The sequence below is a fragment of the Sciurus vulgaris genome, assembly GCF_902686455.1.
Source record: "Sciurus vulgaris genome assembly, chromosome: 7".
Classification (NCBI taxonomy): Eukaryota; Metazoa; Chordata; class Mammalia; order Rodentia; family Sciuridae; genus Sciurus; species Sciurus vulgaris.
Window position 1 is genome coordinate 13,258,621 of NC_136467.1, and position 15,251 is coordinate 13,273,871.

Genomic DNA, 15,251 nt, shown 5'->3' on the forward strand with positions numbered 1-15,251 from the left:
AAATGTTTACTTGATTCAACATGACTTACTACTATCTGGAATGGAGTTGACAGAACACTTGGAAGGTCCAGTTGGCCAGTTTTCTTCAGAAATTTCCTGCAGGGCATCATTAGTATCCATGCTAATCTTCAAATAAGAACATTTAATTTGGGTGACTGGTCGGATCCAGGTTACGTTTACAGATCTTTTACCTTTATCTGAGACAAACACAGAGCCTTTGCTAGAAGTCACAGTTTCCGGAAATTCATGTTTCCTAAGTAATCGATGCCAAGCTAAGTCTCTTGTTGGTAGACATTTAAAGGGGGAAGTATGGGCCTCATGAGGAATACCAAGCTGAATCCCTCTCAGTTAAGAAGTTTCTCCTCTAAATGTTCTCATAAAAAAAGCAGAATTTATGTCCAAGCCTCCGTGTTTGTGTCTCATGAAATGCCACACTAATCCACCTAGGAAGAATGGTCAAGAATTCACTGACCATTTTTATACACTAAATAATCAACAAATGTGGAACTAATATGTGAATGTAAGTCCTATAAGTCAAACAGACATGATTTAGTAAACCCTTTTTTTCATTTACAGAACTTTTTACATCCTCATTTCTAACTGTGTTATCTTTTAGAGCAGTTTTGTGCTCACAGCAATATTGAAAGTCACAGTTCTTAACCCCACACGTTCCTAGCCTCCCCTCTTGATATCCTCCTCCAGAGTGGTACTGTGGCTCCGTGGATCAACCTGCACTGACTCATCATGTCAGCCAGAGCCCACAGTTCACGCTGGGGCTCACTCTTGGTGTTGCACACTCTATGGTTTTGGACAAATGTATCCTGACCTGTGTCCACTCTTTGAGTACCACACAGAAAAGATCTATCGCCCTCAATCCTCTGTGTGCCTCTTAGTCAGCTTCTCTTCCCTCAACTCCTGGCAACCATGAATGCTATTACATCCGCCTCGTTTTACCTTTCTAAGAATGTCACAAAGTTGGATTTGCGTAGTATCAGAACTTTTCCGATTGGCTTCTTTCATTTAGTAAATGCATTTAAGTTTCCTTTGTGTTTTTCACAGCTTGAGAACTCATTTGTTTTTAGTGCTAAATAATATTTAATTTTCTTGATGTAACATTGTTTATTTCTCTCTTTACCTACTGATGGACATTTTGGTTGCTTCTAAGTTTTGGCAATTAGGAATAAACCTGCTATAACATCTATGTGTAGGTTTTGTGTGGACATAAGTTTTCAGTTTCTTGGGTAAATATCAAAGGGCAGGTTTGATTGTATGTGGATTATACCTTAAGACTATGGTTTGTCTTTGCAAGAAATGGCACTCAGTCCTCCAAAGTGACTGTTCCATTTTGTATTCCCATGAAAAATGAAAGATAGTTTCTATTTCCACATCTGCTAGTATTTGTTTTTTTTTTTTTTCAGTACATTCTCTTTTAACATATGAGCTCTGGTGATCGTGTTTATCGTATCATAGATTTCAGAAGTTATCATGACAGTTTTGCTCTTTGGGTCATTATCTCATTCTCTCTGACAGCTTCATCAGTAACTCTTCAGAAGCCATGAATTCTGTCAATGAATACAGGACTCTCTGACAAGAAAGTGATTATGCTTTCTAGTAGAAATCTATTCTTTATAATAGCTACAGGGCATGTTTACTTGATAGTGATGCCATTGTTACAGTGGGCAGCATTCATTATAGTAAGTCATCAGTGCAATATGAATTCAAATTAATATTGAATGAACTCTAATATACAAGTCCTCTGCTAGACATGAGGCCTAAGGATGAGCAAAAATGTCATAGTTTCCTTTTTAAATTTGCAATTGAATGTAAAAGGTAGACTTTAGTCAAGTAATCACGCTTAGAAACCTAAAATTTTAAATGTGAGAAATTATGTGAAGAAAAATCAGGAAGTTAAGAGAGTGTGAAACAAGGAAATTTGACCTAGATTGTGTGGTGTACAGCAGGAGAGGAGGACAGAGAAATGATTGAGCTGAAATCTGAAGGGTCTGATGTAGTTAAGTAGAGATTATTTTTTCATAACAATATAATGTGACCAACCTCAAGTCATGGTCTTTGTGATCTTCCATCCAGGCTCTGTCTTCAGAGTCTATGCAGCCATCCCCCAGTTGCTGAGATGAGATAGTGGCTATTGATGGATTGAAGCTGCCTCTTTCAGTGACAATTGCCTTCAGTCTCATGGAACTGTATTTCTCAAAGTTACGTGGCTTCCCGTTTGCTGAGGGCATTATTTAGCTAATGGCAGAGGGGCACATAGTGAGGCAACTCTGATGGATCTTCCCTTAAGGTGGTCTGTACTCTGGTTACAACTCCATTGTAGGGCAACTTTTCCCTCAGCCCCATACCATTTTCTTCTTTCCAACTATACTTCCTGAGATTACAGCCCAATAAATTTCTGTACAAAATTCTCTGCCTCAGTCTGTTTCCAGGTCGTTCAACTGAAGGTAGTTGGTACCAGGGTCACAGAAAGCCAGAGTCAATGAAATTCTGGTGAGGAGTCAATGAGGACTTTGTGAGGTGGTAGATAGATTGCCCATGGTGAGTTATACTCGTGTTATTACTAAAATGTTCACCTGTGGTAGACAGAAATGGAATATTGGTAGAAGATGACTGACAGATGTAATAATTTGGGTCAGTTAAGAGAGAGAAAATGGAAAATTATAAGGTGTGTGGAAGTCAGTTACTAAATGCTATTGATTCTTTGAAAAGTGATCATTATAAGGTTAGGGTTATCAATTATCTATTTTTGGCAACATTTAAAACTAGAGGGTTGGAGCTGTAGTTCAGTTGGTAGAGTGCTTGCCTAGCAAGCACAAGGCCCTGGGTTCAATCCCCAGCACTGACAAAAACAAACAAACAAACAAAGAAAAAAACAAAAAACAAAACAAAACAAAAACCAGAGAACCTAATTTCCTACAGCCAAAGGCCAAAATATGAAGGATCCCAATCAGACCTTAAAAACAAGAGTAGTGAGTCTTCAGAAAAGTTTGAACTCTGAATCCTGAAAACCTTCCTCAATAACATCAGTGCCCTAATAAGGAAGAAGTGAGACACTAAGAATTAGATGAACATATTTAGGAAGTTCAAAGTTCAGGACTTTGAGCTGACAACTTTCTCTTATACTTGCTGGACTTGCAGAACTGGCCAACTCCTTTTTGTTAAATAGGTCCTTCTAGCCCATCTGCTGTGCATGAAGATCATGCAGAGATCTCAAGTGAGGAACACATTTTAAAAGATAATGCTTGTCCCTGATCAGAATCTACTTCTACCTCCCTTCCTGGCAATCAGACCAAACAGAGGTCAAATCCTAACATAAATTAATAAGATGTGCAGGGCTGGTAAGGCAAGAGAGAATGATGGAGCCACTGGAACTGTCCATGTACACCAATGAGAGTTGGAAGAGTATGCACGAGAGAGTCCCCAGTGATGTGGGATCAAGGGCAATCTACTGATATGGGACAGTCTTCCATGGTACTGGGTTTAGCACATTGGCAACCATTGTGAGAAATGTCTCTTTGAGGTTTAAAATGTGATGTTCTCACACCAAATGAAGGGAAGTCAACAGAACTATAAGGGAAGATCAAGAAAGAGGGAATCAAAAGAGTCCAAAAAATAGATATACTGGAGTAGATAAATCACGTAATGTTGGAAAACCCTTGCCCACTATGTCCTGAAGGAGTATATTCCATTTACCCAAGAGATAGAATATGTGTTGTTGAGAGGGGTAATGCCATCTTTGAGAAGCTTCGGGGTGCCTCTCCTCAAAAGCCAGGGTTGGAGGGCACAGGTACTGCAATGAGGGCAAAAGCCATAGTGGTAGCCAGAGGCTGTCAATCAGCAGAGAACTTTGGAGGGGATTAACAGAACACTAAGACTTCATGGGCAACATAGATGGGTATTTATATTTAACAAAAATACTGCTGCATTCAGATGATCAAAGGAAATTAAGGATGGATGATCCATAATCTGAATGCGGTTCTGGCCATGTTCGTGACCTGAGGTAGTTCTCAGATATGGAATCCATCTAGTAAAGGAAAGATTAGGTGTAAATCAAGAAGAAACCTGCATGCTGTGACAAGAATATTCCTTGGCAGTTCCAATGTGCTTCCCCAAAGGAATCTGAAGCCATTTACTTAGATAACCATGTATTGACAAAAGGCAAATACTCACATATCTTCAGTATTAATAAGATGCAGAATCTGAATTCAAATTGATTCCCAAGTGCATAAATACTTCCTTAGTCCACCTGTTTGAGTGACTAAGATAATAAATGTCTTGTAGATGACTGCCTTTCTCTGTGACTTCATATGGACTTTCCTCTGTGCTTTGCATCCAGAGAGAAAGAGAGTGAGTGTGTGTGTGTCTTTGATCTCTTCATTTAAGTATACTAATCCTAGCCGATCAGGGCCCAGCCTTGTTGAGGAGAATTCTTGAGTTTGTATCTTTTAAGGAAGTGGAGAAGAAAAAGCTGGGCAAAGTAGTATCTGAATTGCAATATGGTCGCCACTGAGGCTTCCACCAACTGAGGAGAGGTCTGGAGCTGGAATAGTCCTTGAGATAAGTTCCCAGTGGTAGAAAGGGCTGACTCTTCCTCTCCTCATAACAGTATGAGTCATAAGCTGCCACCTGGACAAGGGCATAAACTTAATGATTGCAGTCTCATGTCTCCAAGTACAATTCCCAGGGAGGGATACAGCTCTCACTGATCAGCAATTGATAGTCACAGAAGCTGGGGGAGGCATGCACTGGCCCCCAAGTGTGAGAGTGAAGTACCACAGTATTCCTTGCATCCTCAGATCTTCTCACTCCTTACAGAAGTTTGCTCCTGTCTGGAAGAAGCTTTCCAGGGGGGCGGGGGGTTGGTCTTATTTCCTAGGGAGCTTAGAAGTGAACAGCAACAGACTGTGCTGTTGCAATAGATTTCAAAGCCTTTACTGATCCTCAGCACCCGCTCCTCCAAGACTTGTTTCAGGTTGCCTTCACCCTTGGTTGTCCTCTCTGCTGGTCCAAGTGGTGGCTTGCCTGGTGGGGGACCACAGGCTTTCATCCCTCATGGGTCCAAAGTCTGGTGGTTACTGTGTCCTTCTTCCCCTTGCAATGGTGACTCTCCATGCTGCTGGTTCCCTGTCATGAGAAGACCACAGTAGCTGTGTGAAAAAAAACTAGCTTAAAATGCACTAGGACCCTATTCTGTCCTCTGGTGGCGGCAAAGTCATTTAAATATCCAGGACCCACAGAGCACATGACTGTGCATACAGAAATCACAAATGCCTTTGAAAAAACTGGGGGTGATGGTGACATCACTCTACCCTCAATCCTGGATCAAGGAAATAATAGGAAGGATCTGCCAACTCCCCACTCTATCCTCCCAACTTTATGATCCTTAAGGATCATAAAAATAAAATTAAAAGAGTCTTTATATCTACTGAACTCATTGTAGGTTGGTACTGAACCAGGAATCATTTATTATTTTAGTCACTCAAACAGGTGGACTAAAGAAGTATTTATGCACTTGGGAATCAATTTGAATTCAGATTCTGCATCTTATTAATACTGGAGATATGTGAGTATTTGCCTTTTGTCAATACATGGTTATCTAAGTAAATGGCTTCAGATTCCTTTGGGGAAGCACGTTGGAACTGCCAAGGAATATTCTTGTCACAGCATGCAGGTTCCTTCTTGATATACACCTAATCTTTCCTTTACTAGATGGATTCCATATCTGAGAACTCAGGTCATGAACATGGCAAGAACCACATTCAGATTATGGATCATCCATCCTTAATTTCCTTTGATCATCTGAATGCAGCAGTATTTTTGTTAAATATAAATACCCATCTATGTTGCCCATGAAGTCTTAGTGTTCTGTTAATCCCCTCCAAAGTTCTCTGCTGATTGACAGCCTCTGGCTACCACTATGGCTTTTGCCCTCATTGCAGTACCTGTGCCCTCCAACCCTGGCTTTTGAGGAGAGGCACCCCGAAGCTTCTCAAAGATGGCATTACCCCTCTCAACAACACATATTCTATCTCTTGGGTAAATGGAATATACTCCTTCAGGACATAGTAGGCAAGGGTTTTCACTGGGAACCAAACTGACTGGCACTTTGATGATTAACTTTTACCCTTCAGAACTCTGAAAAATAAATTTCTACTATTTAAGACATCTAATCTGTGGTATTTTTGCTGTGGAGCCTGAGAAGGTTAATCTACCATCTGCACCACTTCCAGGAAAGTCATTCTAAGGCACAGACTAAAAGTGTGCCAGAGGAACTTGGTTACATGAGTCCAGTGCTCAAAAGAGGATACAGGGCTACAGAGTTCTGGAAAGAGTTCTGGACTGGTGAGTTCCGGCAATAATTTTAAAGAAATAGGTTTTTTACTGTGTTTGTGCATTTATTTATTTAAGGCTCTGTATTTGAATAAAAGACCCATAAATCATTGTGAAAATAAGTACTTTTGTCAGCAACATTTTTCGTTCAAAACCATCACAGTGAGACGTCTGTATTAGACATCTTTCAACTGCTATGACAAATATCTGACACAAATCAACTTGATAGGAGGAAAAGTTTATTTTGGCTCAGATTTACATGTTTCAGCCCGTGGTCACTTGGCTCCATTGGCTTGGGCCTGTGGTGGCATAGGATATCATAGTGGGAACACATGGTGGAGGAGGACTATTCACCTCATGTCCGCCAGATGCCAACAGAGAAAGAAGCAGCTGGGGTCCCTGTACCTTCAAGTACACATCCCCAGTGGCCTAACTTCCTCCTGCTGAGCTCCACTTCCTATAGGTGACATCAACTCCCAATAGTGCAACAGGCTGATGATGAAGATGTTAGCATATGGGCCATTAGAGGACATTAAGATTCAAACCATAACACTATGTCCCTGGACCCCAGATAATCATCTCCATCTCACAATTCAAAATTCATTCTGTCCTTTTCCAAGATTTCCCAGTGTCAACTCCTCCAGCACTACTCAGAAGTCCAAGTCCAAAATCTCCTCTGAGACTCAAGGCAAACTCCATGGTGAGCCTTTATTAAAACAAAGGAACAAACAAACAGAAGTTATGTACTTCTAAGATGCAACAACACAAGGCGGATATTCCTATTCCAATATGGATTAGGGTCACAGGGAGTAAGGATCAAACTAAAAGACCTCACAGCGTGAACATTAAATCCTGTAGCCCCGTGTCTGACATTTAGAGCACCCAGGAGTGTGGAGTGAGCTCCAGAGGATTTGGGCGACCCCCGCTGCGGCCTTGCTGACTGCAGTCCACACGGCTCTCCTGGGCTGGCTCTGTTTGCTGACTGCAGCTTCCCTTGGCAGACCGTCCACCTTCCTGGCACCTCTCACTTCCCGGTCTCCGTGGTGGCTTTGGCTCCACTCTCAAAGGTTTACAGGTTACCCCGCATGGCTGATTGCAGAGACTCTTAATTTCACCAGATACTGCCTGGCCTTCTGGGCTTTCTGTGGAAATCTCAGAGGAAGCCCCCATGATCCCATAATTCTTGAATTCTACATGACAAGGTGCCCCCCAAACTCACTTATCAAATAGAATTCTGTGTGAGCAGGATGCCCAGAAACTCTCTTCTCAAATGAAAGTCTTTGAAATGAGCCTGCACTTTTTGTACCACTGAACCTGGCTGGGGTTGAGACCTTTAAGGAGTCTTGATGATTCCTGAGATGTCTTTAAGGCATTCTTCCTATTATCCTAATTCAAAGTTCTTAGCCTTTGTAGTGGTGCTAATCTCTACCCCCATCATGGCTACAACTTTAACAGTCCATGTAAGATGTCAAATTGCAACTTTCTGAAATCTTTCCTCCCTTTTTTTGCTTCCAATACTTCCTGGATTAAAGCACTCAGCAACAACCATGCCACTTGCTGTCTGAACGCTGTGCTGTCTGGACTTTTCCTCTGCCAGTTTAATTAATTCATCACCTTTAAACTTATTCTTCCACAAATTTTCAGGGCATGGACAAAATGATGGCAGTTGTTGTTGTTGTTGTTGTCAGAATGTAACACATGTTGCCTCTAGTGCAAGTCTTCATGTCATCTGCAATCTCATCAACACAGCCTTAACTATCTGCACTCTTACCAACATTCTGGTTTTCTGAATCTTCTCCAGAACTGCCCATTACGATCTGCTTGAAACATTGTAGGACCTTTTTAATTTGCTTCTCCAGACTTCTCCAAATTCCTCCCATAAATATATTCAAAAGTGTCCCGAATGACATCATCAGATAGAGTCACAGCAATGATTCCATTTCTCGGTACCAGTTTTCTGGGTCAGTCTGCACTCTGCTGTTGTGACAAAATACTTGAGATAAACAATTTTTGAGGAGGAAAGGCTTGTTTTTGCTCATGGTTGCTTCGTCCTGTTGCTTTGGGCCTGTGGTAGCATGATGTATCATAGTGGAGGTTATCATGTGGAGGTTACTCACCTAGTGCTGGCCAAGAAACTGGGAAGGAGTGAGCATCCTGGTATTCCCTTCAAGGGCACCCCCAGCAACCTTACTCCCTTCCACTAAACCCTCATCTTCTAAAGGACCCACCACCTCCCAAGAGCACCACAGATTGGTGACCTAGTCTTTATCGTGTAGGCACTGGGGGACATTTAGAATCTAGATCATAACAGCTCCCAAGTGATGAGTTTGGCAGCACATAACAGGCAGATTACTATTACCATGTTAAGTGCACCTAGATACTAGAAACAGGTAAGTATCTACCTTGTGTTTGTGTATGTGGTAGTGGGGACTGGACCAAGGGGATCTCTACTACTGAGCCACATCCCCAGTCATTTTTATTTTTTATTTGATGTAAGTTCTCACTAAGTTGTCCAGGCGAGCCTCAAACCAATGAGCCTCTTGCCTCAGCCTCCAGAGTCTCTAGGATTACAGGAATAAGCCATCATGCCCAACTAAACATACACTTTTATCACTAAATCTATCTTTAGAGAATTACTTAACAAGTGTGTAGTTCAACATAATGAATAAACAAATGTAGGACATTAACAGGAATAATGCAAAACAATCATGCCCCCTTTACCAGAACCCCTTATGAATTCTCCCATCTTAACACAGAAGGATAAGAGGAGGAAGGTAGACTAAAATGAAGAGCTTAATAAAAGAATTAAAAGTAAAACTAAAAACCAAATCCAATGAAAACCAGACACCAAACAATAACAACACAGAGAGAGGGATAAATAGAGATAGAGAGATTTTCAGAAAATAGAAGATAATATTAGAAAATATTTTAAAAGGGTAAAGATGATGATGAAAGAAATATTCTGTTACAGAACCTCTCGTCACAAATGATGGAAGAATTCTAAGGCTACGCATTCAGGGAAGAGCCCTGGGAGTAGCACATGCCTGCGCGCGCGCACGTACACACACACAGAGCTGTATCTCCATCTCTTTTCCTCTCCATTTCAATCACTTTGTCCCACAGGATATTTTAACATCTTGCATAGTTTAAAGCAAAATCAAAGGCGATACTCCATCACTTTATTCTTCTATTTCTGAAGGGGAATCAAACACGAGATGGGTTTTCAGGGTATGCCCACAGCCAGCTCCGAGGACACAGATCCTCTACGGCTTGGGGCAGGGTGTCTTCCTGTAATAGGAAAGGACTTGAAATCCATCCCTCTTTCTGACCTTATATATTATTCAATGCAGGATTTAATCAGAGAGGATTATTTAAATGTCAATAAAATTTAAATTTTTACCAAAGTAAAAATATTCTTTTATATTTTATTCATAGCAGATTCAAATTCCATGCAGTGGGAGGGTCTGTGGAGAGGGAGCCCAGGTTGTGGAGAGGGAGCCCAGGTTTGAGCCCACTCCCTCATGTGTCAAATCTTTCCTCTTCATCCACCACATTTGCTGTTCACAGACAAGTTATTTTAACCACCTTGCAGCTACTGCCAGATAATGGATATTAGGTTTAATAGCTTTCCACATGCTTTGGGATTTAAGAGTTATTACATTCTCTTCTTTAGAGGAATCCTGTTTTCTCATTTCCTGGTGCAAAATATATTACATTAAAATCTACTTTTTAAAGAGACACTGTTTCAATGGAAACACGTCGTTTCAGATATATCCAGGCAATGTTTAGGGAGAGGCACTTACTTTTAGCACTCTGATTTTCCCACCTGTTTGGAGGCACCTTCAACCTGGAGCAGTACGCTTAAACTATAAGATCTTCGGAGTGAGGTCTGGGTTTTGTTCATCTCTCCTGGGCTGGAACACACTGATAGGCACAGAATCCCTGCTTTTGAATGAAAACTGGTTGCTTCTCATTTCTTTTTTTTTCTCTCTAAAATTATGTATTTTCGAAAAATGTTCAAATCTCTAGCAATTATAGAAATGAAAGTAAAAAATACACTGAGATTCCATCTCACTCCAGTCAGAATAGCAATGATCAAGAAGACAAGCAATGATAAATGTTGGCGAGGATGTGGGGAGAAAGGTACGCTCCTACATTGCTGGTGGTACTGAAAATTGGGGCAATCACTCTGGAAAGAAGTAGGGAATTTCCTCAGAAAAGTTGGAATGGAAACACAATTTGACCCAGTTATCCCACGCCTCGGTTTATACCCAAAGGACTTAAAAGCAGCATGCTAGAGTGATGCAGTCACATCAGTGTTTATAGTAGCTCAATTCACAACAGCTAAACTAGGGAACCAACCTAGGTGCCCTTCAACAGATGAATGGATGAAGAAAATGTGGTATTTATACACAGTGGAATATTACTCAGCCTTAAAGAAGAATGAAATTATGGCATTTGCTGGTAAATGGATGAAACTGGAGACTATCATGCTAAGCAAAATAAGCCAATTCCAAAACAACCAAAGACCAAATGTTTTCTCTGATATGTGGAGGCTAATTCACAGTAAGGGACAGGACTAGGGAAGAACAGAGATACTTTGGATTAGACAGAGGGGACTGAAGGGAGGGGAGGGGATATGGAGTTAGGAAAGATAGTAGATTGAATCAGATATTATTACCCTATGTGCATACATGATTACACAGCTGGTGTAACTCTATATCATGTACAACCAGAAGGATGAGAAGTTATACTCCATTTATGTGTGATGTGTCAAAATGCATTCTACTGTCATGTATAACTGATTAGAATAAATCAAAAAACAATGTCTTTTCAAATTAATGTTATAACACATGAATAAAAAATGCCCTGCTTTTGATGGACTTCAGTTTCTTCTAAAGGCTGGGGGTGCATTTTTCCTCTGGAAGTTCTGGAATCATTCTGGAGTTAAACTAAGTGGTCCCAAGATCTCTCAACTTTTAAAGTTTGTTTTAGTTATTTATTTTTTTTATTTTTGCAAAATTACTTTGACCCTGTTGTGGTACATAACAAGGAGTCCAGTGTCAAATGCCCATTGAGCAGTTTCTAAATGGTTAGCAGCATGCTGGATGACACATTTGCAATGGACCCTGCTGCATGTGAACATTACTGCACAGCCAGAGATGTTTCATCACTATGTAAAAATGTGTTTCTTTTCCCTACAGCTGTTTTCTCACCCTGGGCATGGATATGCATTAGTTTCCTAGGCTAGCATTGTTTCAAATCAATTTCTTCCCTACTAAGTAGTCATATCTTGAGGCACTTTTAACAGAAAATGAGTAAATGCACTGAGCTTGTCCTGAAAACTCATCACCTTGCTTGAGAAAGAAAAACCCACATGCATTCAAAATTGTCTTCTCTATGATTACAGATGAAGCACATCTAAAAACATGTCATGAATTGAAAATGAAAGGTTTTATTTCTGTGAAGAGTCCTCTCCTGTGTCAGGGTGAGGTCATTGGTAATTTCTTGTGACCTAGTGTGTTTCTGAGCCCCCTTCCAATCCAGGTACTGAAATCCCCCCGCTGGTGATTTAGGTCATCTCCCTTACACAGAAGTACAGCCTCATTTTGGCAGGCTAATACATTCTTATTTTTCTCTTGCAGATAATGTATTTGTGAGAGAGGAAGAAAACAGGGAGTAAATATAGACACACAAAGCTTGTGTGGTTCCTGGCGATCTAGCTTAGGTGAGAATTTAGCTCCCTCACAACACAATGACTTTTGCTTATACACCTGCATGCATGCCTTAAATACCATCCTTTGGACATTTATATATAAAAAAAAATTAAAACACATTACATAATGATCTTGAGTCAAAAGATCATTTTTGTTAACATTTTATGTGAAATAGTAAAGTGAACCACTTAACTGACAGTTCCCCAGCATGGAGAAATCAGTAATATTTCCCTCAGGACCAAACAATAAGAAGACTGGAAAAGAGGAAACACAACACTGAAATTAAAGCATACTGAGGATAATTGCTTCTGTGTTTCTATGGTTTCTTACTGAATTGATCTTATTGGGCAGTCCCCAAAGTCAAGAACATGGCCCTGAGTTATAAAGCAAATATTAAAATAGTATTGAAACATGGCAGGGTTTCTTTAATTTGTTTCTCTATAGGAACCCATTTTTCTATCTGTATATATTCCATAATATCATCAAGGAGAACTTAAACATACATGGATATACTTGGAAAATTTATTTTTTAAAAAGATAGATACCTAAACTATTAAAATGTTATTGAATAATAAGAAAGAAAAGCAAATTCGAAAGAGTACAAAGAAATCTGTAGTCTCCTATTGGCATTACTTGGTCTCCAAAAATGTGATTTGCTTCACCTTTGCTTTTTCCACATGCACTGTTTTCTTTTGTAAAGTGCAATAAAACGTTCGGCAGAGTTCCCAGCCAGCACCTCATCCGAATCCCTTGGGCTCATATTTGAAGTGGATCAAAACAGTTTCTTTATGACTGACAACTTCATTCCTGAAGACTTGATAAGTAAAACTGCCTTCTGAATAGCCTTGTTTTTTTATGCTAAAGTTTGTTTCTCCAAAACTTTTAATAATCTTGTATCCTGGCATTAGAAGAGAATCTTTGTCAGCATGCAGATAAAATCTCCTGGGCTGACACTGTGTTGATTAAACTGGAGGCTCAAAACCCTCAAAGGATCTAATTTATAGGTTCAGACATTTCGCTTAAAAGAGAATATGAGATGAGACAGAGTTTGGTGTTTAGACAAAATTTAAAACAGAAAATCATCTGACCTGTTTTGTAGCCAGCTTTGTGCCATCTTATTGCTCTGTGTGTCCCTGCATTATAAATGACATGCAATCGGCATACAGACCAGCAGCCACATCTTGATCTTAATGGATTCCATTGCACTCCTTGTCCTAGATTGATCTGGAAATATACAAATTCAATATATCTGGACACCATCTATGTGCCAACAGCTTTACAGCATTATTATGTTTAATTTTTAAGAAACGACCCTATAAAGGAGTCATGATTTGGAAACAGCCCTATGAAGGAGGCAGAAACTAAGCCTCACAGTGCGTAGGCAACTTATTCACAGTGACATAACCATTAGGTTTCTGAACCAACCTCTGAATCCAGGTCATCCCAGGAGATTCTGTGGTGTCACCGTTATCGTTTGTTGTTATTTTTTACTTATATCAACAGACCCACAGTTCACCCTTTAGAATCCTTACTTTGATGTCCACTGATCTGAACACATGTCACGTCCTCAACTGCTGCTGTGGTCTCACGTGCCACTGCCCAGTGAGTGGACACTGGAAATCGAGATGTCAGGCCTCAGCAGAAGCAAATTCCTCTCCAGGATGCACTCGCAGGACCCCACCTCTCCTGCGACCACTGTGCTGCTGATTTGTATTTCCATGGTAGCAACCTTACTTCCGAAGAGCCATTTAAACAGCATTTGCCTCTGCTACAGAGGTGACCTGTCATTGAGTAGAGTTCTGCAAGTGATTTCCCTTTGGTAACAGAACATTGCCAGAAAGGGAAAGACGTGGAGCACAGGCCAAGATTCTGTTCATTCTGGAGAAACCAACGTCTTAGAACAGTGACAATGACCGTGTGGGACAGTATTGTAACATTTTTCATGGCGTCTGCCATGCCCTTGGGTTCCCTTTGCATCTGATCCTCCCTGTTCATGCTGGGATAGGGATGGATACAACAGGTACTGAGTCAGAACATGGACAAGGTCTCAAGAGATCAAGTTAAGGGGCTTGTTTGCTGATGTTCCAAGGTTTTGGAGGTCCAGGGCTACCCACCAAAGGAGGCTTAAGAAAAGGCAGATTTCTGTGGTAAAAAATGATTTAGACTAAAAACCAGGAGACGCGACTGGTCATAGGGGCAGGATGGGGGCTGTGGAGACAGGCGTGTTGGCATTATAACAATTAGAACTTGTCTTCATTGTGTTTCTGAAGATACTACGGTGAGCATGAAAGCTCAGTGAGCCTGGTTCTGCCACGCAGGCTCCACCCGTTCTGGGTCTGCTCGGCACTTACGCAGGCCCATTTTCAGGGCTCTAACTTAACCTTCTTCTGATCCCACTAATCTAATCTCCACTTCCTTCGGGTTGTCTCCTTGCCACAGTTAGAATTATCCCTTGTTCTGTGAAGACTTCCAAATCTGCCCCTAACCACGGTGTCCTCAGTGCCAGAACGGTCCCATCAGCCCTCTTCTGGACCGTTATATCCAGTTACCCACCAGCATCTGAAAATCATGGCTATCCTCACTCTGAAACTGCTCCTGCCACCGTCTGCTCTGAATTCTCTAAAATTCATTTCTCTGTGGTACGTGCAGCATCCTGGGTAATGACAGCAATCTTCCTCTGGGAGTCTGATGCCAAAACGCTGGACCCATCCTGGGCCCAGCCCCCTATTCCCAATGCCTGTTTCTTCCAACTCTTTCTTTGCTCTCAAATTTATATCCTTCTTTCCAATTCTGTCCATTACTTCCTATTATGTGAACTTTTATCTTGTATCCTCTATTGTTAGAGCTTTCTATAAACCATTCTCCCTACTTTAAGTCTTATCTATCCAATTTACTGCACCTGTCATGATGCTACTCTTCTGTCTGAATTTCTTTTGTGACTTCCCGTTTCTTACATGGTAGAATCCAGGTGGCTTTGCATGGTAAATAGGGACCTCTACAACCTGGCTACTGCCCTACCACTAGTTTCGTCTCCAGCCACAGTCAAGCATAACTCCTTTGTCATAACTGTCATTAACTGTCTTATTGTTATGCATAATGTTTTTCTATGGTTATTGAATTTTCTCAAATTGACTCTATTTTAAGAACTGTCATATATTTTTTTCCAATAGAGTTCTCTTGTTAAATTCC